Raw genomic sequence first — 23,108 nt, 5'->3', positions numbered from 1 at the left:
TTATGTATACAATTACAGCCACACGCACCTGCCTTCAATCAGTAAAAAAAAAAAAAAAATCTCCCCGTCGGGGAATTGAACCCCGGTCTCCCGCGTGACAGGCGGGGATACTGACCACTATACTAACGAGGAAGGCACACGCTCCCTGCCACTATGGCAACGCATTTAGTTGCAAAGCGTCTAAGTCAAAACTGCCTGCTGAGCTTAATGGTTTACGGATCGAAAACAGTATAGTACAAAACAATTAAAAAAAAAAAAACGGGCTCGTCCGGGATTTGAACCCGGGACCTCTCGCACCCAAAGCGAGAATCATACCCCTAGACCAACGAGCCAGCTTTCGGTTTTATCCGGCGGCCGACGCGTGATTCAGTCTCTGGCAGCAAAATAAGTGCAGCATGACCAGAGTCCCGTTCCGTCTGCCGGTGCGGAATGCTGCTGGCACCTCAGAGGAGGGGGGGCTTAATACTCGCCAACGCAACCTTCTTTATTTTTTGGCATTCTTATAGTGCTGCTTTTTTTTTTTTTTTTTTTTTTTTTTTTTTTTTTTTTTTTTTTTAAATTCGCAGCACGAAAACTAGGATTCACATGTGTTTCACGTAACACTTTTTCAATTCATTCATCTGGTCACAGTGTTTTACCGCTACAGCAGGACCCGGCAATGCTTTTAATGCAATCGGCATTAAAAGCTGCCACGTCAGTGGAGAACTGCACGAGTACTCTCGCTCTCATTTCAGACAAGGGGATTTGAATTGCCTTCTAGCCGCTCTCGCTCACGCCGGGCGCCGTGGCGTGTGTCTGTAATGCCAGCTACAGGGGCAGGTTGAGGCTGGCGGATCGCTTGAGCACGGGAGCTCTGTGCTGCAACTGGCTGTGCCGATCGGGAGTCCGCACTTAGCACGGCATCGACATGGCATTTCTGGGGGAGCTCGTGAATGCCAGGTCGTCTAAGGAGGTGTGAACCGGCCCAGGTCGGGAACGGAGCAGGTCAAAACCCCCGTGTCGCACCAGTAGTGGGACTGCTCCTGTGAGCGGATGTTGCAGTGCATCCTTTGCAAAACAACGAAACCCAGCCTCCTTTTTTTCTATTTATTTTTTGAAGTACATGCTGACTAACTGATCCATTCCAAACATATCAAAACGAAATCCCACCTAAACTACTTTCCTCATTTATAGCGACCGCTTCTCGATGAACATAGAAATGCTAGCCGCCAGTTAAAGAAGTCAGACGGCCCAAACAGGCAACAGCACACAGCTCGGAGACACGGCAAAATTACAGTGGTCTCGACAGGTACACCCAATAGAAAAACGTCTCCCATCTAACAGAACAGCTAGGTCTGCACTTCTTTGGAAACTCGGGGGACCACAACAGTGGCAGGCGCTGGCTCGTTGGTCTAGGGGTATGATTCTCGCTTAGGGTGCGAGAGGTCCCGGGTTCAAATCCCGGACGAGCCCGTTTTTAATTCTTTTGTATTACACTTTTCCAATTACTATGCATTGCCGATACGCACGCTCAAATTCCATGAACAACAATATCACAGCGACCAAGGGCTGATTGCACAATGGTTAAACGAGGACTGCAGTCTTTGTTGAGTCTGCAAAGTAACTGCTTATGCATTAAACACAATTCTGACGTAACAGACTATAAAACCATTCAGCATCGAGTTTCTGTAGTTTATACAGCACTGTTTATTTTGGTAACGCATGTGCTTGTTTTTTTTGGTATGTAGTTTAAAACAACCACAAAACTAGTGTAACAGATGGGCATTTTGTAGGTACAATTGTTTGTGTACATGTACAATCTAGCACTAGAACGGGTTAATTCATCTTTTCACACTGCACTAGATGCTGCTAATACATTACCTACCTCAAGCAAACCTCAAGCAAACGTCAAGCAAGCATTGGTGGTTCAGTGGTAGAATTCTCGCCTGCCACGCGGGAGGCCCGGGTTCGATTCCCGGCCAATGCAACCTTCTTTTTTACTTTATGTATACAATTACAGCCACACGCACCTGCCTTCAATCAGTAAAAAAAAAAAAAAAATCTCCCCGTCGGGGAATTGAACCCCGGTCTCCCGCGTGACAGGCGGGGATACTGACCACTATACTAACGAGGAAGGCACACGCTCCCTGCCACTATGGCAACGCATTTAGTTGCAAAGCGTCTAAGTCAAAACTGCCTGCTGAGCTTAATGGTTTACGGATCGAAAACAGTATAGTACAAAACAATTAAAAAAAAAAAACGGGCTCGTCCGGGATTTGAACCCGGGACCTCTCGCACCCAAAGCGAGAATCATACCCCTAGACCAACGAGCCAGCTTTCGGTTTTATCCGGCGGCCGACGCGTGATTCAGTCTCTGGCAGCAAAATAAGTGCAGCATGACCAGAGTCCCGTTCCGTCAGCCGGTGCGGAATGCTGCTGGCACCTCAGAGGAGGGGGGGCTTAATACTCGCCAACGCAACCTTCTTTATTTTTTGGCATTCTTATAGTGCTGCTTTTTTTTTTTTTTTTTTTTTTTTTTTTTTTTTAAATTCGCAGCACGAAAACTAGGATTCACATGTGTTTCACGTAACACTTTTTCAATTCATTCATCTGGTCACAGTGTTTTACCGCTACAGCAGGACCCGGCAATGCTTTTAATGCAATCGGCATTAAAAGCTGCCACGTCAGTGGAGAACTGCACGAGTACTCTCGCTCTCATTTCAGACAAGGGGATTTGAATTGCCTTCTAGCCGCTCTCGCTCACGTCGGGCGCCGTGGCGTGTGTCTGTAATGCCAGCTACAGGGGCAGGTTGAGGCTGGCGGATCGCTTGAGCACGGGAGCTCTGTGCTGCAACTGGCTGTGCCGATCGGGAGTCCGCACTTAGCACGGCATCGACATGGCATTTCTGGGGGAGCTCGTGAATGCCAGGTCGTCTAAGGAGGGGTGAACCGGCCCAGGTCGGGAACGGAGCAGGTCAAAACCCCCGTGTCGCACCAGTAGTGGGACTGCTCCTGTGAGCGGATGTTGCAGTGCATCCTTTGCAAAACAACGAAACCCAGCCTCCTTTTTTTTCTATTTATTTTTTGAAGTACATGCTGACTAACTGATCCATTCCAAACATATCAAAACGAAATCCCACCTAAACTACTTTCCTCATTTATAGCGACCGCTTCTCGATGAACATAGAAATGCTAGCCGCCAGTTAAAGAAGTCAGACGGCCCAAACAGGCAACAGCACACAGCTCGGAGACACGGCAAAATTACAGTGGTCTCGACAGGTACACCCAATAGAAAAACGTCTCCCATCTAACAGAACAGCTAGGTCTGCACTTCTTTGGAAACTCGGGGGACCACAACAGTGGCAGGCGCTGGCTCGTTGGTCTAGGGGTATGATTCTCGCTTAGGGTGCGAGAGGTCCCGGGTTCAAATCCCGGACGAGGCCGTTTTTAATTCTTTTGTATTACACTTTTCCAATTACTATGCATTGCCGATACGCACGCTCAAATTCCATGAACAACAATATCACAGCGACCAAGGGCTGATTGCACAATGGTTAAACGAGGACTGCAGTCTTTGTTGAGTCTGCAAAGCAACTGCTTATGCATTAAACACAATTCTGACGTAACAGACTATAAAACCATTCAGCATCGAGTTTCTGTAGTTTATACAGCACTGTTTATTTTGGTAACGCATGTGCTTGTTTTTTTTTTTTTTTTTTGGTATGTAGTTTAAAACAACCACAAAACTAGTGTAACAGATGGGCATTTTGTAGGTACAATTGTTTGTGTACATGTACAATCTAGCACTAGAACGGGTTAATTCATCTTTTCACACTGCACTAGATGCTGCTAATACATTACCTACCTCAAGCAAACCTCAAGCAAACGTCAAGCAAGCATTGGTGGTTCAGTGGTAGAATTCTCGCCTGCCACGCGGGAGGCCCGGGTTCGATTCCCGGCCAATGCAACCTTCTTTTTTACTTTATGTATACAATTACAGCCACACGCACCTGCCTTCAATCAGTAAAAAAAAAAAAAAAATCTCCCCGTCGGGGAATTGAACCCCGGTCTCCCGCGTGACAGGCGGGGATACTGACCACTATACTAACGAGGAAGGCACACGCTCCCTGCCACTATGGCAACGCATTTAGTTGCAAAGCGTCTAAGTCAAAACTGCCTGCTGAGCTTAATGGTTTACGGATCGAAAACAGTATAGTACAAAACAATTAAAAAAAAAAAACGGGCTCGTCCGGGATTTGAACCCGGGACCTCTCGCACCCAAAGCGAGAATCATACCCCTAGACCAACGAGCCAGCTTTCGGTTTTATCCGGCGGCCGACGCGTGATTCAGTCTCTGGCAGCAAAATAAGTGCAGCATGACCAGAGTCCCGTTCCGTCTGCCGGTGCGGAATGCTGCTGGCACCTCAGAGGAGGGGGGGGCTTAATACTCGCCAACGCAACCTTCTTTATTTTTTGGCATTCTTATAGTGCTGCTTTTTTTTTTTTTTTTTTTTTTTTTTTTTTTTTTTTTTTAAATTCGCAGCACGAAAACTAGGATTCACATGTGTTTCACGTAACACTTTTTCAATTCATTCATCTGGTCACAGTGTTTTACCGCTACAGCAGGACCCGGCAATGCTTTTAATGCAATCGGCATTAAAAGCTGCCACGTCAGTGGAGAACTGCACGAGTACTCTCGCTCTCATTTCAGACAAGGGGATTTGAATTGCCTTCTAGCCGCTCTCGCTCACGCCGGGCGCCGTGGCGTGTGTCTGTAATGCCAGCTACAGGGGCAGGTTGAGGCTGGCGGATCGCTTGAGCACGGGAGCTCTGTGCTGCAACTGGCTGTGCCGATCGGGAGTCCGCACTTAGCACGGCATCGACATGGCATTTCTGGGGGAGCTCGTGAATGCCAGGTCGTCTAAGGAGGGGTGAACCGGCCCAGGTCGGGAACGGAGCAGGTCAAAACCCCCGTGTCGCACCAGTAGTGGGACTGCTCCTGTGAGCGGATGTTGCAGTGCATCCTTTGCAAAACAACGAAACCCAGCCTCCTTTTTTTTCTATTTATTTTTTGAAGTACATGCTGACTAACTGATCCATTCCAAACATATCAAAACGAAATCCCACCTAAACTACTTTCCTCATTTATAGCGACCGCTTCTCGATGAACATAGAAATGCTAGCCGCCAGTTAAAGAAGTCAGACGGCCCAAACAGGCAACAGCACACAGCTCGGAGACACGGCAAAATTACAGTGGTCTCGACAGGTACACCCAATAGAAAAACGTCTCCCATCTAACAGAACAGCTAGGTCTGCACTTCTTTGGAAACTCGGGGGACCACAACAGTGGCAGGCGCTGGCTCGTTGGTCTAGGGGTATGATTCTCGCTTAGGGTGCGAGAGGTCCCGGGTTCAAATCCCGGACGAGCCCGTTTTTAATTCTTTTGTATTACACTTTTCCAATTACTATGCATTGCCGATACGCACGCTCAAATTCCATGAACAACAATATCACAGCGACCAAGGGCTGATTGCACAATGGTTAAACGAGGACTGCAGTCTTTGTTGAGTCTGCAAAGCAACTGCTTATGCATTAAACACAATTCTGACGTAACAGACTATAAAACCATTCAGCATCGAGTTTCTGTAGTTTATACAGCACTGTTTATTTTGGTAACGCATGTGCTTGTTTTTTTTTTTTTTTTTGGTATGTAGTTTAAAACAACCACAAAACTAGTGTAACAGATGGGCATTTTGTAGGTACAATTGTTTGTGTACATGTACAATCTAGCACTAGAACGGGTTAATTCATCTTTTCACACTGCACTAGATGCTGCTAATACATTACCTACCTCAAGCAAACCTCAAGCAAACGTCAAGCAAGCATTGGTGGTTCAGTGGTAGAATTCTCGCCTGCCACGCGGGAGGCCCGGGTTCGATTCCCGGCCAATGCAACCTTCTTTTTTACTTTATGTATACAATTACAGCCACACGCACCTGCCTTCAATCAGTAAAAAAAAAAAAAAAATCTCCCCGTCGGGGAATTGAACCCCGGTCTCCCGCGTGACAGGCGGGGATACTGACCACTATACTAACGAGGAAGGCACACGCTCCCTGCCACTATGGCAACGCATTTAGTTGCAAAGCGTCTAAGTCAAAACTGCCTGCTGATCTTAATGGTTTACGGATCGAAAACAGTATAGTACAAAACAATTAAAAAAAAAAAAACGGGCTCGTCCGGGATTTGAACCCGGGACCTCTCGCACCCAAAGCGAGAATCATACCCCTAGACCAACGAGCCAGCTTTCGGTTTTATCCGGCGGCCGACGCGTGATTCAGTCTCTGGCAGCAAAATAAGTGCAGCATGACCAGAGTCCCGTTCCGTCTGCCGGTGCGGAATGCTGCTGGCACCTCAGAGGAGGGGGGGCTTAATACTCGCCAACGCAACCTTCTTTATTTTTTGGCATTCTTATAGTGCTGCTTTTTTTTTTTTTTTTTTTTTTTTTTTTTTTTTTTTTTTTTTTAAATTCGCAGCACGAAAACTAGGATTCACATGTGTTTCACGTAACACTTTTTCAATTCATTCATCTGGTCACAGTGTTTTACCGCTACAGCAGGACCCGGCAATGCTTTTAATGCAATCGGCATTAAAAGCTGCCACGTCAGTGGAGAACTGCACGAGTACTCTCGCTCTCATTTCAGACAAGGGGATTTGAATTGCCTTCTAGCCGCTCTCGCTCACGCCGGGCGCCGTGGCGTGTGTCTGTAATGCCAGCTACAGGGGCAGGTTGAGGCTGGCGGATCGCTTGAGCACGGGAGCTCTGTGCTGCAACTGGCTGTGCCGATCGGGAGTCCGCACTTAGCACGGCATCGACATGGCATTTCTGGGGGAGCTCGTGAATGCCAGGTCGTCTAAGGAGGGGTGAACCGGCCCAGGTCGGGAACGGAGCAGGTCAAAACCCCCGTGTCGCACCAGTAGTGGGACTGCTCCTGTGAGCGGATGTTGCAGTGCATCCTTTGCAAAACAACGAAACCCAGCCTCCTTTTTTTTCTATTTATTTTTTGAAGTACATGCTGACTAACTGATCCATTCCAAACATATCAAAACGAAATCCCACCTAAACTACTTTCCTCATTTATAGCGACCGCTTCTCGATGAACATAGAAATGCTAGCCGCCAGTTAAAGAAGTCAGACGGCCCAAACAGGCAACAGCACACAGCTCGGAGACACGGCAAAATTACAGTGGTCTCGACAGGTACACCCAATAGAAAAACGTCTCCCATCTAACAGAACAGCTAGGTCTGCACTTCTTTGGAAACTCGGGGGACCACAACAGTGGCAGGCGCTGGCTCGTTGGTCTAGGGGTATGATTCTCGCTTAGGGTGCGAGAGGTCCCGGGTTCAAATCCCGGACGAGCCCGTTTTTAATTCTTTTGTATTACACTTTTCCAATTACTATGCATTGCCGATACGCACGCTCAAATTCCATGAACAACAATATCACAGCGACCAAGGGCTGATTGCACAATGGTTAAACGAGGACTGCAGTCTTTGTTGAGTCTGCAAAGCAACTGCTTATGCATTAAACACAATTCTGACGTAACAGACTATAAAACCATTCAGCATCGAGTTTCTGTAGTTTATACAGCACTGTTTATTTTGGTAACGCATGTGCTTGTTTTTTTTTTTTTTTTTGGTATGTAGTTTAAAACAACCACAAAACTAGTGTAACAGATGGGCATTTTGTAGGTACAATTGTTTGTGTACATGTACAATCTAGCACTAGAACGGGTTAATTCATCTTTTCACACTGCACTAGATGCTGCTAATACATTACCTACCTCAAGCAAACCTCAAGCAAACGTCAAGCAAGCATTGGTGGTTCAGTGGTAGAATTCTCGCCTGCCACGCGGGAGGCCCGGGTTCGATTCCCGGCCAATGCAACCTTCTTTTTTACTTTATGTATACAATTACAGCCACACGCACCTGCCTTCAATCAGTAAAAAAAAAAAAAAATCTCCCCGTCGGGGAATTGAACCCCGGTCTCCCGCGTGACAGGCGGGGATACTGACCACTATACTAACGAGGAAGGCACACGCTCCCTGCCACTATGGCAACGCATTTAGTTGCAAAGCGTCTAAGTCAAAACTGCCTGCTGAGCTTAATGGTTTACGGATCGAAAACAGTATAGTACAAAACAATTAAAAAAAAAAAACGGGCTCGTCCGGGATTTGAACCCGGGACCTCTCGCACCCAAAGCGAGAATCATACCCCTAGACCAACGAGCCAGCTTTCGGTTTTATCCGGCGGCCGACGCGTGATTCAGTCTCTGGCAGCAAAATAAGTGCAGCATGACCAGAGTCCCGTTCCGTCTGCCGGTGCGGAATGCTGCTGGCACCTCAGAGGAGGGGGGGCTTAATACTCGCCAACGCAACCTTCTTTATTTTTTGGCATTCTTATAGTGCTGCTTTTTTTTTTTTTTTTTTTTTTTTAAATTCGCAGCACGAAAACTAGGATTCACATGTGTTTCACGTAACACTTTTTCAATTCATTCATCTGGTCACAGTGTTTTACCGCTACAGCAGGACCCGGCAATGCTTTTAATGCAATCGGCATTAAAAGCTGCCACGTCAGTGGAGAACTGCACGAGTACTCTCGCTCTCATTTCAGACAAGGGGATTTGAATTGCCTTCTAGCCGCTCTCGCTCACGCCGGGCGCCGTGGCGTGTGTCTGTAATGCCAGCTACAGGGGCAGGTTGAGGCTGGCGGATCGCTTGAGCACGGGAGCTCTGTGCTGCAACTGGCTGTGCCGATCGGGAGTCCGCACTTAGCACGGCATCGACATGGCATTTCTGGGGGAGCTCGTGAATGCCAGGTCGTCTAAGGAGGGGTGAACCGGCCCAGGTCGGGAACGGAGCAGGTCAAAACCCCCGTGTCGCACCAGTAGTGGGACTGCTCCTGTGAGCGGATGTTGCAGTGCATCCTTTGCAAAACAACGAAACCCAGCCTCCTTTTTTTTCTATTTATTTTTTGAAGTACATGCTGACTAACTGATCCATTCCAAACATATCAAAACGAAATCCCACCTAAACTACTTTCCTCATTTATAGCGACCGCTTCTCGATGAACATAGAAATGCTAGCCGCCAGTTAAAGAAGTCAGACGGCCCAAACAGGCAACAGCACACAGCTCGGAGACACGGCAAAATTACAGTGGTCTCGACAGGTACACCCAATAGAAAAACGTCTCCCATCTAACAGAACAGCTAGGTCTGCACTTCTTTGGAAACTCGGGGGACCACAACAGTGGCAGGCGCTGGCTCGTTGGTCTAGGGGTATGATTCTCGCTTAGGGTGCGAGAGGTCCCGGGTTCAAATCCCGGACGAGCCCGTTTTTAATTCTTTTGTATTACACTTTTCCAATTACTATGCATTGCCGATACGCACGCTCAAATTCCATGAACAACAATATCACAGCGACCAAGGGCTGATTGCACAATGGTTAAACGAGGACTGCAGTCTTTGTTGAGTCTGCAAAGCAACTGCTTATGCATTAAACACAATTCTGACGTAACAGACTATAAAACCATTCAGCATCGAGTTTCTGTAGTTTATACAGCACTGTTTATTTTGGTAACGCATGTGCTTGTTTTTTTTTTTTTTTTTTGGTATGTAGTTTAAAACAACCACAAAACTAGTGTAACAGATGGGCATTTTGTAGGTACAATTGTTTGTGTACATGTACAATCTAGCACTAGAACGGGTTAATTCATCTTTTCACACTGCACTAGATGCTGCTAATACATTACCTACCTCAAGCAAACCTCAAGCAAACGTCAAGCAAGCATTGGTGGTTCAGTGGTAGAATTCTCGCCTGCCACGCGGGAGGCCCGGGTTCGATTCCCGGCCAATGCAACCTTCTTTTTTACTTTATGTATACAATTACAGCCACACGCACCTGCCTTCAATCAGTAAAAAAAAAAAAAAAATCTCCCCGTCGGGGAATTGAACCCCGGTCTCCCGCGTGACAGGCGGGGATACTGACCACTATACTAACGAGGAAGGCACACGCTCCCTGCCACTATGGCAACGCATTTAGTTGCAAAGCGTCTAAGTCAAAACTGCCTGCTGAGCTTAATGGTTTACGGATCGAAAACAGTATAGTACAAAACAATTAAAAAAAAAAAAACGGGCTCGTCCGGGATTTGAACCCGGGACCTCTCGCACCCAAAGCGAGAATCATACCCCTAGACCAACGAGCCAGCTTTCGGTTTTATCCGGCGGCCGACGCGTGATTCAGTCTCTGGCAGCAAAATAAGTGCAGCATGACCAGAGTCCCGTTCCGTCTGCCGGTGCGGAATGCTGCTGGCACCTCAGAGGAGGGGGGGCTTAATACTCGCCAACGCAACCTTCTTTATTTTTTGGCATTCTTATAGTGCTGCTTTTTTTTTTTTTTTTTTTTTTTTTTTTTTTTTTTTTTTTTTTTTTTAAATTCGCAGCACGAAAACTAGGATTCACATGTGTTTCACGTAACACTTTTTCAATTCATTCATCTGGTCACAGTGTTTTACCGCTACAGCAGGACCCGGCAATGCTTTTAATGCAATCGGCATTAAAAGCTGCCACGTCAGTGGAGAACTGCACGAGTACTCTCGCTCTCATTTCAGACAAGGGGATTTGAATTGCCTTCTAGCCGCTCTCGCTCACGCCGGGCGCCGTGGCGTGTGTCTGTAATGCCAGCTACAGGGGCAGGTTGAGGCTGGCGGATCGCTTGAGCACGGGAGCTCTGTGCTGCAACTGGCTGTGCCGATCGGGAGTCCGCACTTAGCACGGCATCGACATGGCATTTCTGGGGGAGCTCGTGAATGCCAGGTCGTCTAAGGAGGGGTGAACCGGCCCAGGTCGGGAACGGAGCAGGTCAAAACCCCCGTGTCGCACCAGTAGTGGGACTGCTCCTGTGAGCGGATGTTGCAGTGCATCCTTTGCAAAACAACGAAACCCAGCCTCCTTTTTTTTCTATTTATTTTTTGAAGTACATGCTGACTAACTGATCCATTCCAAACATATCAAAACGAAATCCCACCTAAACTACTTTCCTCATTTATAGCGACCGCTTCTCGATGAACATAGAAATGCTAGCCGCCAGTTAAAGAAGTCAGACGGCCCAAACAGGCAACAGCACACAGCTCGGAGACACGGCAAAATTACAGTGGTCTCGACAGGTACACCCAATAGAAAAACGTCTCCCATCTAACAGAACAGCTAGGTCTGCACTTCTTTGGAAACTCGGGGGACCACAACAGTGGCAGGCGCTGGCTCGTTGGTCTAGGGGTATGATTCTCGCTTAGGGTGCGAGAGGTCCCGGGTTCAAATCCCGGACGAGCCCGTTTTTAATTCTTTTGTATTACACTTTTCCAATTACTATGCATTGCCGATACGCACGCTCAAATTCCATGAACAACAATATCACAGCGACCAAGGGCTGATTGCACAATGGTTAAACGAGGACTGCAGTCTTTGTTGAGTCTGCAAAGCAACTGCTTATGCATTAAACACAATTCTGACGTAACAGACTATAAAACCATTCAGCATCGAGTTTCTGTAGTTTATACAGCACTGTTTATTTTGGTAACGCATGTGCTTGTTTTTTTTTTTTTTTTTGGTATGTAGTTTAAAACAACCACAAAACTAGTGTAACAGAAGGGCATTTTGTAGGTACAATTGTTTGTGTACATGTACAATCTAGCACTAGAACGGGTTAATTCATCTTTTCACACTGCACTAGATGCTGCTAATACATTACCTACCTCAAGCAAACCTCAAGCAAACGTCAAGCAAGCATTGGTGGTTCAGTGGTAGAATTCTCGCCTGCCACGCGGGAGGCCCGGGTTCGATTCCCGGCCAATGCAACCTTCTTTTTTACTTTATGTATACAATTACAGCCACACGCACCTGCCTTCAATCAGTAAAAAAAAAAAAAAAATCTCCACGTCGGGGAATTGAACCCCGGTCTCCCGCGTGACAGGCGGGGATACTGACCACTATACTAACGAGGAAGGCACACGCTCCCTGCCACTATGGCAACGCATTTAGTTGCAAAGCGTCTAAGTCAAAACTGCCTGCTGAGCTTAATGGTTTACGGATCGAAAACAGTATAGTACAAAACAATTAAAAAAAAAAAAACGGGCTCGTCCGGGATTTGAACCCGGGACCTCTCGCACCCAAAGCGAGAATCATACCCCTAGACCAACGAGCCAGCTTTCGGTTTTATCCGGCGGCCGACGCGTGATTCAGTCTCTGGCAGCAAAATAAGTGCAGCATGACCAGAGTCCCGTTCCGTCTGCCGGTGCGGAATGCTGCTGGCACCTCAGAGGAGGGGGGGCTTAATACTCGCCAACGCAACCTTCTTTATTTTTTGGCATTCTTATAGTGCTGCTTTTTTTTTTTTTTTTTTTTTTTTAAATTCGCAGCACGAAAACTAGGATTCACATGTGTTTCACGTAACACTTTTTCAATTCATTCATCTGGTCACAGTGTTTTACCGCTACAGCAGGACCCGGCAATGCTTTTAATGCAATCGGCATTAAAAGCTGCCACGTCAGTGGAGAACTGCACGAGTACTCTCGCTCTCATTTCAGACAAGGGGATTTGAATTGCCTTCTAGCCGCTCTCGCTCACGCCGGGCGCCGTGGCGTGTGTCTGTAATGCCAGCTACAGGGGCAGGTTGAGGCTGGCGGATCGCTTGAGCACGGGAGCTCTGTGCTGCAACTGGCTGTGCCGATCGGGAGTCCGCACTTAGCACGGCATCGACATGGCATTTCTGGGGGAGCTCGTGAATGCCAGGTCGTCTAAGGAGGGGTGAACCGGCCCAGGTCGGGAACGGAGCAGGTCAAAACCCCCGTGTCGCACCAGTAGTGGGACTGCTCCTGTGAGCGGATGTTGCAGTGCATCCTTTGCAAAACAACGAAACCCAGCCTCCTTTTTTTTCTATTTATTTTTTGAAGTACATGCTGACTAACTGATCCATTCCAAACATATCAAAACGAAATCCCACCTAAACTACTTTCCTCATTTATAGCGACCGCTTCTCGATGAACATAGAAATGCTAGCCGCCAGTTAAAGAAGTCAGACGGCCCAAACAGGCAACAGCACACAGCTCGGAGACACGGCAAAATTACAGTGGTCTCGACAGGTACACCCAATAGAAAAACGTCTCCCATCTAACAGAACAGCTAGGTCTGCACTTCTTTGGAAACTCGGGGGACCACAACAGTGGCAGGCGCTGGCTCGTTGGTCTAGGGGTATGATTCTCGCTTAGGGTGCGAGAGGTCCCGGGTTCAAATCCCGGACGAGCCCGTTTTTAATTCTTTTGTATTACACTTTTCCAATTACTATGCATTGCCGATACGCACGCTCAAATTCCATGAACAACAATATCACAGCGACCAAGGGCTGATTGCACAATGGTTAAACGAGGACTGCAGTCTTTGTTGAGTCTGCAAAGCAACTGCTTATGCATTAAACACAATTCTGACGTAACAGACTATAAAACCATTCAGCATCGAGTTTCTGTAGTTTATACAGCACTGTTTATTTTGGTAACGCATGTGCTTGTTTTTTTTTTTTTTTTTGGTATGTAGTTTAAAACAACCACAAAACTAGTGTAACAGATGGGCATTTTGTAGGTACAATTGTTTGTGTACATGTACAATCTAGCACTAGAACGGGTTAATTCATCTTTTCACACTGCACTAGATGCTGCTAATACATTACCTACCTCAAGCAAACCTCAAGCAAACGTCAAGCAAGCATTGGTGGTTCAGTGGTAGAATTCTCGCCTGCCACGCGGGAGGCCCGGGTTCGATTCCCGGCCAATGCAACCTTCTTTTTTACTTTATGTATACAATTACAGCCACACGCACCTGCCTTCAATCAGTAAAAAAAAAAAAAAATCTCCCCGTCGGGGAATTGAACCCCGGTCTCCCGCGTGACAGGCGGGGATACTGACCACTATACTAACGAGGAAGGCACACGCTCCCTGCCACTATGGCAACGCATTTAGTTGCAAAGCGTCTAAGTCAAAACTGCCTGCTGAGCTTAATGGTTTACGGATCGAAAACAGTATAGTACAAAACAATTAAAAAAAAAAAAAAACGGGCTCGTCCGGGATTTGAACCCGGGACCTCTCGCACCCAAAGCGAGAATCATACCCCTAGACCAACGAGCCAGCTTTCGGTTTTATCCGGCGGCCGACGCGTGATTCAGTCTCTGGCAGCAAAATAAGTGCAGCATGACCAGAGTCCCGTTCCGTCTGCCGGTGCGGAATGCTGCTGGCACCTCAGAGGAGGGGGGGCTTAATACTCGCCAACGCAACCTTCTTTATTTTTTGGCATTCTTATAGTGCTGCTTTTTTTTTTTTTTTTTTTTTTTTTTTTTTTTTTTTTTTTAAATTCGCAGCACGAAAACTAGGATTCACATGTGTTTCACGTAACACTTTTTCAATTCATTCATCTGGTCACAGTGTTTTACCGCTACAGCAGGACCCGGCAATGCTTTTAATGCAATCGGCATTAAAAGCTGCCACGTCAGTGGAGAACTGCACGAGTACTCTCGCTCTCATTTCAGACAAGGGGATTTGAATTGCCTTCTAGCCGCTCTCGCTCACGCCGGGCGCCGTGGCGTGTGTCTGTAATGCCAGCTACAGGGGCAGGTTGAGGCTGGCGGATCGCTTGAGCACGGGAGCTCTGTGCTGCAACTGGCTGTGCCGATCGGGAGTCCGCACTTAGCACGGCATCGACATGGCATTTCTGGGGGAGCTCGTGAATGCCAGGTCGTCTAAGGAGGGGTGAACCGGCCCAGGTCGGGAACGGAGCAGGTCAAAACCCCCGTGTCGCACCAGTAGTGGGACTGCTCCTGTGAGCGGATGTTGCAGTGCATCCTTTGCAAAACAACGAAACCCAGCCTCCTTTTTTTTCTATTTATTTTTTGAAGTACATGCTGACTAACTGATCCATTCCAAACATATCAAAACGAAATCCCACCTAAACTACTTTCCTCATTTATAGCGACCGCTTCTCGATGAACATAGAAATGCTAGCCGCCAGTTAAAGAAGTCAGACGGCCCAAACAGGCAACAGCACACAGCTCGGAGACACGGCAAAATTACAGTGGTCTCGACAGGTACACCCAATAGAAAAACGTCTCCCATCTAACAGAACAGCTAGGTCTGCACTTCTTTGGAAACTCGGGGGACCACAACAGTGGCAGGCGTTGGCTCGTTGGTCTAGGGGTATGATTCTCGCTTAGGGTGCGAGAGGTCCCGGGTTCAAATCCCGGACGAGCCCGTTTTTAATTCTTTTGTATTACACTTTTCCAATTACTATGCATTGCCGATACGCACGCTCAAATTCCATGAACAACAATATCACAGCGACCAAGGGCTGATTGCACAATGGTTAAACGAGGACTGCAGTCTTTGTTGAGTCTGCAAAGCAACTGCTTATGCATTAAACACAATTCTGACGTAACAGACTATAAAACCATTCAGCATCGAGTTTCTGTAGTTTATACAGCACTGTTTATTTTGGTAACGCATGTGCTTGTTTTTTTTTTTTTTTTTGGTATGTAGTTTAAAACAACCACAAAACTAGTGTAACAGATGGGCATTTTGTAGGTACAATTGTTTGTGTACATGTACAATCTAGCACTAGAACGGGTTAATTCATCTTTTCACACTGCACTAGATGCTGCTAATACATTACCTACCTCAAGCAAACCTCAAGCAAACGTCAAGCAAGCATTGGTGGTTCAGTGGTAGAATTCTCGCCTGCCACGCGGGAGGCCCGGGTTCGATTCCCGGCCAATGCAACCTTCTTTTTTACTTTATGTATACAATTACAGCCACACGCACCTGCCTTCAATCAGTAAAAAAAAAAAAAAATCTCCCCGTCGGGGAATTGAACCCCGGTCTCCCGCGTGACAGGCGGGGATACTGACCACTATACTAACGAGGAAGGCACACGCTCCCTGCCACTATGGCAACGCATTTAGTTGCAAAGCGTCTAAGTCAAAACTGCCTGCTGAGCTTAATGGTTTACGGATCGAAAACAGTATAGTACAAAACAATTAAAAAAAAAAAAAAACGGGCTCGTCCGGGATTTGAACCCGGGACCTCTCGCACCCAAAGCGAGAATCATACCCCTAGACCAACGAGCCAGCTTTCGGTTTTATCCGGCGGCCGACGCGTGATTCAGTCTCTGGCAGCAAAATAAGTGCAGCATGACCAGAGTCCCGTTCCGTCTGCCGGTGCGGAATGCTGCTGGCACCTCAGAGGAGGGGGGGCTTAATACTCGCCAACGCAACCTTCTTTATTTTTTGGCATTCTTATAGTGCTGCTTTTTTTTTTTTTTTTTTTTTTTTTTTTTTTTTTTTTTTTTTTAAATTCGCAGCACGAAAACTAGGATTCACATGTGTTTCACGTAACACTTTTTCAATTCATTCATCTGGTCACAGTGTTTTACCGCTACAGCAGGACCCGGCAATGCTTTTAATGCAATCGGCATTAAAAGCTGCCACGTCAGTGGAGAACTGCACGAGTACTCTCGCTCTCATTTCAGACAAGGGGATTTGAATTGCCTTCTAGCCGCTCTCGCTCACGCCGGGCGCCGTGGCGTGTGTCTGTAATGCCAGCTACAGGGGCAGGTTGAGGCTGGCGGATCGCTTGAGCACGGGAGCTCTGTGCTGCAACTGGCTGTGCCGATCGGGAGTCCGCACTTAGCACGGCATCGACATGGCATTTCTGGGGGAGCTCGTGAATGCCAGGTCGTCTAAGGAGGGGTGAACCGGCCCAGGTCGGGAACGGAGCAGGTCAAAACCCCCGTGTCGCACCAGTAGTGGGACTGCTCCTGTGAGCGGATGTTGCAGTGCATCCTTTGCAAAACAACGAAACCCAGCCTCCTTTTTTTTCTATTTATTTTTTGAAGTACATGCTGACTAACTGATCCATTCCAAACATATCAAAACGAAATCCCACCTAAACTACTTTCCTCATTTATAGCGACCGCTTCTCGATGAACATAGAAATGCTAGCCGCCAGTTAAAGAAGTCAGACGGCCCAAACAGGCAACAGCACACAGCTCGGAGACACGGCAAAATTACAGTGGTCTCGACAGGTACACCCAATAGAAAAACGTCTCCCATCTAACAGAACAGCTAGGTCTGCACTTCTTTGGAAACTCGGGGGACCACAACAGTGGCAGGCGCTGGCTCGTTGGTCTAGGGGTATGATTCTCGCTTAGGGTGCGAGAGGTCCCGGGTTCAAATCCCGGACGAGCCCGTTTTTAATTCTTTTGTATTACACTTTTCCAATTACTATGCATTGCCGATACGCACGCTCAAATTCCATGAACAACAATATCACAGCGACCAAGGGCTGATTGCACAATGGTTAAACGAGGACTGCAGTCTTTGTTGAGTCTGCAAAGCAACTGCTTATGCATTAAACACAATTCTGACGTAACAGACTATAAAACCATTCAGCATCGAGTTTCTGTAGTTTATACAGCACTGTTTATTTTGGTAACGCATGTGCTTGTTTTTTTTTTTTTTTTTGGTATGTAGTTTAAAACAACCACAAAACTAGTGTAACAGATGGGCATTTTGTAGGTACAATTGTTTGTGTACATGTACAATCTAGCACTAGAACGGGTTAATTCATCTTTTCACACTGCACTAGATGCTGCTAATACATTACCTACCTCAAGCAAACCTCAAGCAAACGTCAAGCAAGCATTGGTGGTTCAGTGGTAGAATTCTCGCCTGCCACGCGGGAGGCCCGGGTTCGATTCCCGGCCAATGCAACCTTCTTTTTTACTTTATGTATACAATTACAGCCACACGCACCTGCCTTCAATCAGTAAAAAAAAAAAAAAAATCTCCCCGTCGGGGAATTGAACCCCGGTCTCCCGCGTGACAGGCGGGGATACTGACCACTATACTAACGAGGAAGGCACACGCTCCCTGCCACTATGGCAACGCATTTAGTTGCAAAGCGTCTAAGTCAAAACTGCCTGCTGAGCTTAATGGTTTACGGATCGAAAACAGTATAGTACAAAACAATTAAAAAAAAAAAAAAACGGGCTCGTCCGGGATTTGAACCCGGGACCTCTCGCACCCAAAGCGAGAATCATACCCCTAGACCAACGAGCCAGCTTTCGGTTTTATCCGGCGGCCGACGCGTGATTCAGTCTCTGGCAGCAAAATAAGTGCAGCATGACCAGAGTCCCGTTCCGTCTGCCGGTGCGGAATGCTGCTGGCACCTCAGAGGAGGGGGGGCTTAATACTCGCCAACGCAACCTTCTTTATTTTTTGGCATTCTTATAGTGCTGCTTTTTTTTTTTTTTTTTTTTTTTTTTTAAATTCGCAGCACGAAAACTAGGATTCACATGTGTTTCACGTAACACTTTTTCAATTCATTCATCTGGTCACAGTGTTTTACCGCTACAGCAGGACCCGGCAATGCTTTTAATGCAATCGGCATTAAAAGCTGCCACGTCAGTGGAGAACTGCACGAGTACTCTCGCTCTCATTTCAGACAAGGGGATTTGAATTGCCTTCTAGCCACTCTCGCTCACGCCGGGCGCCGTGGCGTGTGTCTGTAATGCCAGCTACAGGGGCAGGTTGAGGCTGGCGGATCGCTTGAGCACGGGAGCTCTGTGCTGCAACTGGCTGTGCCGATCGGGAGTCCGCACTTAGCACGGCATCGACATGGCATTTCTGGGGGAGCTCGTGAATGCCAGGTCGTCTAAGGAGGGGTGAACCGGCCCAGGTCGGGAACGGAGCAGGTCAAAACCCCCGTGTCGCACCAGTAGTGGGACTGCTCCTGTGAGCGGATGTTGCAGTGCATCCTTTGCAAAACAACGAAACCCAGCCTCCTTTTTTTTCTATTTATTTTTTGAAGTACATGCTGACTAACTGATCCATTCCAAACATATCAAAACGAAATCCCACCTAAACTACTTTCCTCATTTATAGCGACCGCTTCTCGATGAACATAGAAATGCTAGCCGCCAGTTAAAGAAGTCAGACGGCCCAAACAGGCAACAGCACACAGCTCGGAGACACGGCAAAATTACAGTGGTCTCGACAGGTACACCCAATAGAAAAACGTCTCCCATCTAACAGAACAGCTAGGTCTGCACTTCTTTGGAAACTCGGGGGACCACAACAGTGGCAGGCGCTGGCTCGTTGGTCTAGGGGTATGATTCTCGCTTAGGGTGCGAGAGGTCCCGGGTTCAAATCCCGGACGAGCCCGTTTTTAATTCTTTTGTATTACACTTTTCCAATTACTATGCATTGCCGATACGCACGCTCAAATTCCATGAACAACAATATCACAGCGACCAAGGGCTGATTGCACAATGGTTAAACGAGGACTGCAGTCTTTGTTGAGTCTGCAAAGCAACTGCTTATGCATTAAACACAATTCTGACGTAACAGACTATAAAACCATTCAGCATCGAGTTTCTGTAGTTTATACAGCACTGTTTATTTTGGTAACGCATGTGCTTGTTTTTTTTTTTTTTTTTGGTATGTAGTTTAAAACAACCACAAAACTAGTGTAACAGATGGGCATTTTGTAGGTACAATTGTTTGTGTACATGTACAATCTAGCACTAGAACGGGTTAATTCATCTTTTCACACTGCACTAGATGCTGCTAATACATTACCTACCTCAAGCAAACCTCAAGCAAACGTCAAGCAAGCATTGGTGGTTCAGTGGTAGAATTCTCGCCTGCCACGCGGGAGGCCCGGGTTCGATTCCCGGCCAATGCAACCTTCTTTTTTACTTTATGTATACAATTACAGCCACACGCACCTGCCTTCAATCAGTAAAAAAAAAAAAAAAATCTCCCCGTCGGGGAATTGAACCCCGGTCTCCCGCGTGACAGGCGGGGATACTGACCACTATACTAACGAGGAAGGCACACGCTCCCTGCCACTATGGCAACGCATTTAGTTGCAAAGCGTCTAAGTCAAAACTGCCTGCTGAGCTTAATGGTTTACGGATCGAAAACAGTATAGTACAAAACAATTAAAAAAAAAAAAAAACGGGCTCGTCCGGGATTTGATCCCGGGACCTCTCGCACCCAAAGCGAGAATCATACCCCTAGACCAACGAGCCAGCTTTCGGTTTTATCCGGCGGCCGACGCGTGATTCAGTCTCTGGCAGCAAAATAAGTGCAGCATGACCAGAGTCCCGTTCCGTCTGCCGGTGCGGAATGCTGCTGGCACCTCAGAGGAGGGGGGGCTTAATACTCGCCAACGCAACCTTCTTTATTTTTTGGCATTCTTATAGTGCTGCTTTTTTTTTTTTTTTTTTTTTTTTTTTTTTTTTTTAAATTCGCAGCACGAAAACTAGGATTCACATGTGTTTCACGTAACACTTTTTCAATTCATTCATCTGGTCACAGTGTTTTACCGCTACAGCAGGACCCGGCAATGCTTTTAATGCAATCGGCATTAAAAGCTGCCACGTCAGTGGAGAACTGCACGAGTACTCTCGCTCTCATTTCAGACAAGGGGATTTGAATTGCCTTCTAGCCGCTCTCGCTCACGCCGGGCGCCGTGGCGTGTGTCTGTAATGCCAGCTACAGGGGCAGGTTGAGGCTGGCGGATCGCTTGAGCACGGGAGCTCTGTGCTGCAACTGGCTGTGCCGATCGGGAGTCCGCACTTAGCACGGCATCGACATGGCATTTCTGGGGGAGCTCGTGAATGCCAGGTCGTCTAAGGAGGGGTGAACCGGCCCAGGTCGGGAACGGAGCAGGTCAAAACCCCCGTGTCGCACCAGTAGTGGGACTGCTCCTGTGAGCGGATGTTGCAGTGCATCCTTTGCAAAACAACGAAACCCAGCCTCCTTTTTTTTCTATTTATTTTTTGAAGTACATGCTGACTAACTGATCCATTCCAAACATATCAAAACGAAATCCCACCTAAACTACTTTCCTCATTTATAGCGACCGCTTCTCGATGAACATAGAAATGCTAGCCGCCAGTTAAAGAAGTCAGACGGCCCAAACAGGCAACAGCACACAGCTCGGAGACACGGCAAAATTACAGTGGTCTCGACAGTTACACCCAATAGAAAAACGTCTCCCATCTAACAGAACAGCTAGGTCTGCACTTCTTTGGAAACTCGGGGGACCACAACAGTGGCAGGCGCTGGCTCGTTGGTCTAGGGGTATGATTCTCGCTTAGGGTGCGAGAGGTCCCGGGTTCAAATCCCGGACGAGCCCGTTTTTAATTCTTTTGTATTACACTTTTCCAATTACTATGCATTGCCGATACGCACGCTCAAATTCCATGAACAACAATATCACAGCGACCAAGGGCTGATTGCACAATGGTTAAACGAGGACTGCAGTCTTTGTTGAGTCTGCAAAGCAACTGCTTATGCATTAAACACAATTCTGACGTAACAGACTATAAAACCATTCAGCATCGAGTTTCTGTAGTTTATACAGCACTGTTTATTTTGGTAACGCATGTGCTTGTTTTTTTTTTTTTTTTGGTATGTAGTTTAAAACAACCACAAAACTAGTGTAACAGATGGGCATTTTGTAGGTACAATTGTTTGTGTACATGTACAATCTAGCACTAGAACGGGTTAATTCATCTTTTCACACTGCACTAGATGCTGCTAATACATTACCTACCTCAAGCAAACCTCAAGCAAACGTCAAGCAAGCATTGGTGGTTCAGTGGTAGAATTCTCGCCTGCCACGCGGGAGGCCCGGGTTCGATTCCCGGCCAATGCAACCTTCTTTTTTACTTTATGTATACAATTACAGCCACACGCACCTGCCTTCAATCAGTAAAAAAAAAAAAAAAATCTCCCCGTCGGGGAATTGAACCCCGGTCTCCCGCGTGACAGGCGGGGATACTGACCACTATACTAACGAGGAAGGCACACGCTCCCTGCCACTATGGCAACGCATTTAGTTGCAAAGCGTCTAAGTCAAAACTGCCTGCTGAGCTTAATGGTTTACGGATCGAAAACAGTATAGTACAAAACAATTAAAAAAAAAAATAAACGGGCTCGTCCGGGATTTGAACCCGGGACCTCTCGCACCCAAAGCGAGAATCATACCCCTAGACCAACGAGCCAGCTTTCGGTTTTATCCGGCGGCCGACGCGTGATTCAGTCTCTGGCAGCAAAATAAGTGCAGCATGACCAGAGTCCCGTTCCGTCTGCCGGTGCGGAATGCTGCTGGCACCTCAGAGGAGGGGGGGCTTAATACTCGCCAACGCAACCTTCTTTATTTTTTGGCATTCTTATAGTGCTGCTTTTTTTTTTTTTTTTTTTTTTTTTTTTTTTTTTTTTTAAATTCGCAGCACGAAAACTAGGATTCACATGTGTTTCACGTAACACTTTTTCAATTCATTCATCTGGTCACAGTGTTTTACCGCTACAGCAGGACCCGGCAATGCTTTTAATGCAATCGGCATTAAAAGCTGCCACGTCAGTGGAGAACTGCACGAGTACTCTCGCTCTCATTTCAGACAAGGGGATTTGAATTGCCTTCTAGCCGCTCTCGCTCACGCCGGGCGCCGTGGCGTGTGTCTGTAATGCCAGCTACAGGGGCAGGTTGAGGCTGGCGGATCGCTTGAGCACGGGAGCTCTGTGCTGCAACTGGCTGTGCCGATCGGGAGTCCGCACTTAGCACGGCATCGACATGGCATTTCTGGGGGAGCTCGTGAATGCCAGGTCGTCTAAGGAGGGGTGAACCGGCCCAGGTCGGGAACGGAGCAGGTCAAAACCCCCGTGTCGCACCAGTAGTGGGACTGCTCCTGTGAGCGGATGTTGCAGTGCATCCTTTGCAAAACAACGAAACCCAGCCTCCTTTTTTTTCTATTTATTTTTTGAAGTACATGCTGACTAACTGATCCATTCCAAACATATCAAAACGAAATCCCACCTAAACTACTTTCCTCATTTATAGCGACCGCTTCTCGATGAACATAGAAATGCTAGCCGCCAGTTAAAGAAGTCAGACGGCCCAAACAGGCAACAGCACACAGCTCGGAGACACGGCAAAATTACAGTGGTCTCGACAGGTACACCCAATAG

At 47.2% G+C, this 23,108-nt stretch overlaps 46 non-coding genes across 46 annotated transcripts; 22 read left to right on the top strand and 24 right to left on the bottom strand.

The window, feature by feature from the left end:
• Positions 1–60: 60 nt before the first annotated feature.
• On the bottom strand, positions 61–132 carry trnad-guc (transfer RNA aspartic acid (anticodon GUC)). Its single transcript has one exon. It is a non-coding gene; the product is annotated as a tRNA-Asp (tRNA).
• Positions 133–260: 128 nt separating this feature from the next.
• trnap-ugg (transfer RNA proline (anticodon UGG)) lies at positions 261–332 on the bottom strand. The gene has a single exon. It is a non-coding gene; the product is annotated as a tRNA-Pro (tRNA).
• A 1,048-nt stretch (positions 333–1,380) lies between these two features.
• On the top strand, positions 1,381–1,452 carry trnap-agg (transfer RNA proline (anticodon AGG)). The gene has a single exon. It is a non-coding gene; the product is annotated as a tRNA-Pro (tRNA).
• Positions 1,453–1,895: 443 nt separating this feature from the next.
• On the top strand, positions 1,896–1,966 carry trnag-gcc (transfer RNA glycine (anticodon GCC)). Its single transcript has one exon. It is a non-coding gene; the product is annotated as a tRNA-Gly (tRNA).
• A 75-nt stretch (positions 1,967–2,041) lies between these two features.
• Positions 2,042–2,113, bottom strand: trnad-guc (transfer RNA aspartic acid (anticodon GUC)). The gene has a single exon. It is a non-coding gene; the product is annotated as a tRNA-Asp (tRNA).
• Positions 2,114–2,240: 127 nt separating this feature from the next.
• Positions 2,241–2,312, bottom strand: trnap-ugg (transfer RNA proline (anticodon UGG)). The gene has a single exon. It is a non-coding gene; the product is annotated as a tRNA-Pro (tRNA).
• Positions 2,313–3,350: 1,038 nt separating this feature from the next.
• Positions 3,351–3,423, top strand: trnap-agg (transfer RNA proline (anticodon AGG)). Its single transcript has one exon. It is a non-coding gene; the product is annotated as a tRNA-Pro (tRNA).
• A 452-nt stretch (positions 3,424–3,875) lies between these two features.
• trnag-gcc (transfer RNA glycine (anticodon GCC)) lies at positions 3,876–3,946 on the top strand. The gene has a single exon. It is a non-coding gene; the product is annotated as a tRNA-Gly (tRNA).
• A 75-nt stretch (positions 3,947–4,021) lies between these two features.
• Positions 4,022–4,093, bottom strand: trnad-guc (transfer RNA aspartic acid (anticodon GUC)). The gene has a single exon. It is a non-coding gene; the product is annotated as a tRNA-Asp (tRNA).
• Positions 4,094–4,220: 127 nt separating this feature from the next.
• Positions 4,221–4,292, bottom strand: trnap-ugg (transfer RNA proline (anticodon UGG)). Its single transcript has one exon. It is a non-coding gene; the product is annotated as a tRNA-Pro (tRNA).
• Positions 4,293–5,337: 1,045 nt separating this feature from the next.
• Positions 5,338–5,409, top strand: trnap-agg (transfer RNA proline (anticodon AGG)). Its single transcript has one exon. It is a non-coding gene; the product is annotated as a tRNA-Pro (tRNA).
• A 452-nt stretch (positions 5,410–5,861) lies between these two features.
• On the top strand, positions 5,862–5,932 carry trnag-gcc (transfer RNA glycine (anticodon GCC)). Its single transcript has one exon. It is a non-coding gene; the product is annotated as a tRNA-Gly (tRNA).
• A 75-nt stretch (positions 5,933–6,007) lies between these two features.
• trnad-guc (transfer RNA aspartic acid (anticodon GUC)) lies at positions 6,008–6,079 on the bottom strand. Its single transcript has one exon. It is a non-coding gene; the product is annotated as a tRNA-Asp (tRNA).
• A 128-nt stretch (positions 6,080–6,207) lies between these two features.
• On the bottom strand, positions 6,208–6,279 carry trnap-ugg (transfer RNA proline (anticodon UGG)). The gene has a single exon. It is a non-coding gene; the product is annotated as a tRNA-Pro (tRNA).
• Positions 6,280–7,327: 1,048 nt separating this feature from the next.
• Positions 7,328–7,399, top strand: trnap-agg (transfer RNA proline (anticodon AGG)). The gene has a single exon. It is a non-coding gene; the product is annotated as a tRNA-Pro (tRNA).
• Positions 7,400–7,851: 452 nt separating this feature from the next.
• trnag-gcc (transfer RNA glycine (anticodon GCC)) lies at positions 7,852–7,922 on the top strand. The gene has a single exon. It is a non-coding gene; the product is annotated as a tRNA-Gly (tRNA).
• A 74-nt stretch (positions 7,923–7,996) lies between these two features.
• On the bottom strand, positions 7,997–8,068 carry trnad-guc (transfer RNA aspartic acid (anticodon GUC)). Its single transcript has one exon. It is a non-coding gene; the product is annotated as a tRNA-Asp (tRNA).
• Positions 8,069–8,195: 127 nt separating this feature from the next.
• On the bottom strand, positions 8,196–8,267 carry trnap-ugg (transfer RNA proline (anticodon UGG)). The gene has a single exon. It is a non-coding gene; the product is annotated as a tRNA-Pro (tRNA).
• Positions 8,268–9,296: 1,029 nt separating this feature from the next.
• On the top strand, positions 9,297–9,368 carry trnap-agg (transfer RNA proline (anticodon AGG)). Its single transcript has one exon. It is a non-coding gene; the product is annotated as a tRNA-Pro (tRNA).
• A 453-nt stretch (positions 9,369–9,821) lies between these two features.
• trnag-gcc (transfer RNA glycine (anticodon GCC)) lies at positions 9,822–9,892 on the top strand. The gene has a single exon. It is a non-coding gene; the product is annotated as a tRNA-Gly (tRNA).
• A 75-nt stretch (positions 9,893–9,967) lies between these two features.
• Positions 9,968–10,039, bottom strand: trnad-guc (transfer RNA aspartic acid (anticodon GUC)). The gene has a single exon. It is a non-coding gene; the product is annotated as a tRNA-Asp (tRNA).
• A 128-nt stretch (positions 10,040–10,167) lies between these two features.
• trnap-ugg (transfer RNA proline (anticodon UGG)) lies at positions 10,168–10,239 on the bottom strand. Its single transcript has one exon. It is a non-coding gene; the product is annotated as a tRNA-Pro (tRNA).
• Positions 10,240–11,291: 1,052 nt separating this feature from the next.
• Positions 11,292–11,363, top strand: trnap-agg (transfer RNA proline (anticodon AGG)). Its single transcript has one exon. It is a non-coding gene; the product is annotated as a tRNA-Pro (tRNA).
• Positions 11,364–11,815: 452 nt separating this feature from the next.
• Positions 11,816–11,886, top strand: trnag-gcc (transfer RNA glycine (anticodon GCC)). The gene has a single exon. It is a non-coding gene; the product is annotated as a tRNA-Gly (tRNA).
• Positions 11,887–11,961: 75 nt separating this feature from the next.
• Positions 11,962–12,033, bottom strand: trnad-guc (transfer RNA aspartic acid (anticodon GUC)). The gene has a single exon. It is a non-coding gene; the product is annotated as a tRNA-Asp (tRNA).
• Positions 12,034–12,161: 128 nt separating this feature from the next.
• trnap-ugg (transfer RNA proline (anticodon UGG)) lies at positions 12,162–12,233 on the bottom strand. The gene has a single exon. It is a non-coding gene; the product is annotated as a tRNA-Pro (tRNA).
• Positions 12,234–13,262: 1,029 nt separating this feature from the next.
• Positions 13,263–13,334, top strand: trnap-agg (transfer RNA proline (anticodon AGG)). Its single transcript has one exon. It is a non-coding gene; the product is annotated as a tRNA-Pro (tRNA).
• Positions 13,335–13,786: 452 nt separating this feature from the next.
• trnag-gcc (transfer RNA glycine (anticodon GCC)) lies at positions 13,787–13,857 on the top strand. Its single transcript has one exon. It is a non-coding gene; the product is annotated as a tRNA-Gly (tRNA).
• A 74-nt stretch (positions 13,858–13,931) lies between these two features.
• On the bottom strand, positions 13,932–14,003 carry trnad-guc (transfer RNA aspartic acid (anticodon GUC)). The gene has a single exon. It is a non-coding gene; the product is annotated as a tRNA-Asp (tRNA).
• A 130-nt stretch (positions 14,004–14,133) lies between these two features.
• Positions 14,134–14,205, bottom strand: trnap-ugg (transfer RNA proline (anticodon UGG)). Its single transcript has one exon. It is a non-coding gene; the product is annotated as a tRNA-Pro (tRNA).
• Positions 14,206–15,250: 1,045 nt separating this feature from the next.
• trnap-agg (transfer RNA proline (anticodon AGG)) lies at positions 15,251–15,322 on the top strand. Its single transcript has one exon. It is a non-coding gene; the product is annotated as a tRNA-Pro (tRNA).
• A 452-nt stretch (positions 15,323–15,774) lies between these two features.
• Positions 15,775–15,845, top strand: trnag-gcc (transfer RNA glycine (anticodon GCC)). Its single transcript has one exon. It is a non-coding gene; the product is annotated as a tRNA-Gly (tRNA).
• A 74-nt stretch (positions 15,846–15,919) lies between these two features.
• trnad-guc (transfer RNA aspartic acid (anticodon GUC)) lies at positions 15,920–15,991 on the bottom strand. Its single transcript has one exon. It is a non-coding gene; the product is annotated as a tRNA-Asp (tRNA).
• A 130-nt stretch (positions 15,992–16,121) lies between these two features.
• trnap-ugg (transfer RNA proline (anticodon UGG)) lies at positions 16,122–16,193 on the bottom strand. Its single transcript has one exon. It is a non-coding gene; the product is annotated as a tRNA-Pro (tRNA).
• Positions 16,194–17,241: 1,048 nt separating this feature from the next.
• On the top strand, positions 17,242–17,313 carry trnap-agg (transfer RNA proline (anticodon AGG)). Its single transcript has one exon. It is a non-coding gene; the product is annotated as a tRNA-Pro (tRNA).
• A 452-nt stretch (positions 17,314–17,765) lies between these two features.
• Positions 17,766–17,836, top strand: trnag-gcc (transfer RNA glycine (anticodon GCC)). The gene has a single exon. It is a non-coding gene; the product is annotated as a tRNA-Gly (tRNA).
• Positions 17,837–17,911: 75 nt separating this feature from the next.
• On the bottom strand, positions 17,912–17,983 carry trnad-guc (transfer RNA aspartic acid (anticodon GUC)). The gene has a single exon. It is a non-coding gene; the product is annotated as a tRNA-Asp (tRNA).
• Positions 17,984–18,113: 130 nt separating this feature from the next.
• On the bottom strand, positions 18,114–18,185 carry trnap-ugg (transfer RNA proline (anticodon UGG)). Its single transcript has one exon. It is a non-coding gene; the product is annotated as a tRNA-Pro (tRNA).
• A 1,032-nt stretch (positions 18,186–19,217) lies between these two features.
• On the top strand, positions 19,218–19,289 carry trnap-agg (transfer RNA proline (anticodon AGG)). Its single transcript has one exon. It is a non-coding gene; the product is annotated as a tRNA-Pro (tRNA).
• Positions 19,290–19,741: 452 nt separating this feature from the next.
• Positions 19,742–19,812, top strand: trnag-gcc (transfer RNA glycine (anticodon GCC)). The gene has a single exon. It is a non-coding gene; the product is annotated as a tRNA-Gly (tRNA).
• Positions 19,813–19,887: 75 nt separating this feature from the next.
• Positions 19,888–19,959, bottom strand: trnad-guc (transfer RNA aspartic acid (anticodon GUC)). The gene has a single exon. It is a non-coding gene; the product is annotated as a tRNA-Asp (tRNA).
• Positions 19,960–20,089: 130 nt separating this feature from the next.
• On the bottom strand, positions 20,090–20,161 carry trnap-ugg (transfer RNA proline (anticodon UGG)). The gene has a single exon. It is a non-coding gene; the product is annotated as a tRNA-Pro (tRNA).
• Positions 20,162–21,201: 1,040 nt separating this feature from the next.
• Positions 21,202–21,273, top strand: trnap-agg (transfer RNA proline (anticodon AGG)). The gene has a single exon. It is a non-coding gene; the product is annotated as a tRNA-Pro (tRNA).
• Positions 21,274–21,724: 451 nt separating this feature from the next.
• Positions 21,725–21,795, top strand: trnag-gcc (transfer RNA glycine (anticodon GCC)). Its single transcript has one exon. It is a non-coding gene; the product is annotated as a tRNA-Gly (tRNA).
• A 75-nt stretch (positions 21,796–21,870) lies between these two features.
• Positions 21,871–21,942, bottom strand: trnad-guc (transfer RNA aspartic acid (anticodon GUC)). The gene has a single exon. It is a non-coding gene; the product is annotated as a tRNA-Asp (tRNA).
• Positions 21,943–22,072: 130 nt separating this feature from the next.
• Positions 22,073–22,144, bottom strand: trnap-ugg (transfer RNA proline (anticodon UGG)). The gene has a single exon. It is a non-coding gene; the product is annotated as a tRNA-Pro (tRNA).
• Positions 22,145–23,108: the final 964 nt, after the last annotated feature.

The sequence above is a fragment of the Acipenser ruthenus genome, chromosome 55 (genome assembly GCF_902713425.1).
Source record: "Acipenser ruthenus chromosome 55, fAciRut3.2 maternal haplotype, whole genome shotgun sequence".
Classification (NCBI taxonomy): Eukaryota; Metazoa; Chordata; class Actinopteri; order Acipenseriformes; family Acipenseridae; genus Acipenser; species Acipenser ruthenus.
Note: the sequence above shows the minus strand (reverse complement) of the source record. Positions and strands in the feature narration are given on the sequence as shown.